Below are 2791 nucleotides of genomic sequence, written 5' to 3' on the forward strand. Positions count from 1 at the left end.
AAGTCAAGTCCACACTGTTCTTGCTGACTATTTATTTCACTGTTCAAATATTAAAGGTACACTGTTAAAAATGGCTGTAGGTTTTACAGTACAGTAGCCTACAATAAAATTCAACAGTATGATACCACTTCATATCATTACAGTACAGTGCTGTAGTTAATATTGCATTTTGGGTAATATTTGTGCTTACTGTAACCGAGCCTGATCAACATTTCTTTGCTGTAACTTTATTGTAACTTTGTTGCCACCTTGCTGTATTTAACAGCCACTACTGCCACCTCGCTCGCTAAAGTTTTGCCAACCGACGTTACGTCTCTGTTGTGTTGAAGACTGGACTGGCGAAGTTATGAATTTACTCCGAGTTATTGCAGTTTGGTGAGTTTGGTTTTCACATACATCAAGCTTTACCACGTATTGTGCAAGTTTACGTTCTAGTTCATGCAAATCTTTTCTTAAGTAGAAGATAAGTTTAATGGGTGCTTATGTGTTCTAGATAGCTAGTGCTAGCATGTAACCACAGCTATATAGGCGGGAGCTTACTACATATTAAATAACTACAGGGTGTTCGTTTAACTTGAACGTATCTTGTATTCTTTAAGCATTCATTTTAACGTGTATTCATTTGGAAATAGAAAATGTCGACATCTGTGTGAATGAACGATACGCTCGTCATAGGGAACGACGATTCATCTACTCGGTTAGACTAGCAGCTAGCCTCCCCAAAAGTCTGCTTGGCTGGACAGATTACCAGTGTGTGTGTGTGTGTGTGTATGAATTAAATTTTAGAGGTATAAAAATATCGGTATCTGGTGTTATTTACACTTAGAATACAGTAATTACGTGGTCTAGAATAACGATTGAAAACGACGATACTCTCGTCCCCCATAGGGAATGACGATTCAGGCTAACATTATTTTAGCACGTCAAATCTGTTCATGTTTGACCCTGTAGCTTAGTTGTCAGGCATAATTCGCCGTTTTTATATCATAGCGATACATGTGATTTTGTTTGAAGTAGCCCAACATTTATTTGCTAGCTGGAAATAATTAAGGAAAGTCTTCAAGAGTTGCTAATAGTATGGTTTTGTCTTTTTTTTTTTTTTTACAGTGAGCGGAGCGGACAACTGATCCGAGGAGCACAGGCATACAAGTACTGTATGTCCATCCTAAACTACTGTTAACATCCTTCGACGGATTCTCTGTTCATTCTGGCTGATGTAAGTATTGTTGTTACAAACACATCTATCATCTTATCAAGCATTCTGCTTATCACACATCTATTCATTTTGGTTAAGTAATAGTATTTCATTACAAACTCATATTACTGATGAATTGTACTGCTCTGCTGAGTAACATGCTTGGTAATGTTTTATTTGAAGGTGTCCACATAAGATTGACATGAGCCCGTCATAGACATGACATGATATTTATCATCAAAATGAATGACTGTTGTCAATGGGTGTTTTTTTTGTAATGTAAAGTTGACACTGTTTGAGGTGCATACATTACAAAAATTGAATGGCACTTAATGACAGTAGCCATAAATGTTCATGATACTTGTTATGTCCTGATGACAGGCTCATATCACACTTATGTTGACACTTTCATGGAGTGTTACCAAAGTTTTCACTGAAAAATATTGTGTAATGTACACCACTGAAAGTGTTTTTTGTTTGTTTGTTTGTTTTACATAGGTCACTGGCAGACATCGAGGGGGAAGAGAGTCTTCCAGACACACCCAGAATCATTATGCTTGGTATGTATATTTTTCTTCTTGATTTGTATGTACAGTTAAATCCATTTAATTCCTTTGAAATACACCTGTCTTGACTCACATATGAACTTCAGTCCCATCCCATCCTTAATCCATAGGGTTTATGATGACATTGGTTCACTCTTTGCAGCAATAACAGCTTCAACTGTTTTGGGAAGACTTATCACAAGATTTAAGTATGTTCATGGGATTTTTTGACCATTCTTTCAGAAGCGCATTTTGGAGGTCACACACTGATGTTGGACGAGGCGACTGGCTCTCAGGATCCGCTCTAATTCATCCCAAAGGTGTTCTATTGAGTTGAGGTCAGGACCCTGTGCAGGCCAGTCAAGTTCATCCAGACCAAACTCTGTTATCCATGCCTTTATGGACCTTGCTTTGTGCACTGGTGCACTGTCATGTTGGAACAGGAAGGGGCCATCCCCGAGCTGGGCTTGGTCCCTTAGTTCCAGTGAAAGGAACTTTGAATGCTTTAGCATTAACCAAGAGATTTTGGACAATTCCAAGCTCCCAACTTTGTGAGAAGTGTGTGTGTGTGTGTGTTTGTGTGTGTGTGTGGCAGCCAGAGCCATAGAGGGATGGTGTTCTCTACCTCTTGTGACAGCAGTGATGTTTTTTTTAATTACATGTTAAATGCAATAATATGAGTTGCAATAATATGAGTTGCTGAAGAATTAATAAATATATTTTATGTAAGATTGTGATGTGTTTCTTGATTCATGCATGTTGTAATAACTTACATGCTTAAGTCTAAATAAAAAAAAAATAATATCATAAATTAATTAATGAAATAAATATTAAATGCAACTGACATGTGGTCAAATTTGAAAATAAAATAATAACAGTAAAGTACTGTATTGTCTTATAATTACTGTACACTACTGTAAACTACATTACAGTACTGTATTGCTCATTTAATATACAGTAAAGTTCTGGCAACCGTGCTGCCTGTACTGTACTGTAATTTTACAGGAATTTTTTTAACAGTGTAAATAGACATTAGGGCTTTGACTTTTGG

At 36.9% G+C, this 2791-nt stretch overlaps 1 long non-coding RNA gene across 1 annotated transcript; it reads left to right on the top strand.

Annotated features, from left to right (window-relative positions):
* Positions 1 to 1158: 1158 nt before the first annotated feature.
* On the top strand, positions 1159 to 2374 carry LOC134100112 (uncharacterized). The gene is made up of 3 exons (XR_009941201.1): positions 1159 to 1216; positions 1694 to 1755; positions 1984 to 2374. It is a non-coding gene; the product is annotated as an uncharacterized LOC134100112 (long non-coding RNA).
* Positions 2375 to 2791: the final 417 nt, after the last annotated feature.

Source organism: Sardina pilchardus, chromosome 2 (assembly GCF_963854185.1).
Source record: "Sardina pilchardus chromosome 2, fSarPil1.1, whole genome shotgun sequence".
NCBI lineage: Eukaryota > Metazoa > Chordata > Actinopteri > Clupeiformes > Clupeidae > Sardina > Sardina pilchardus.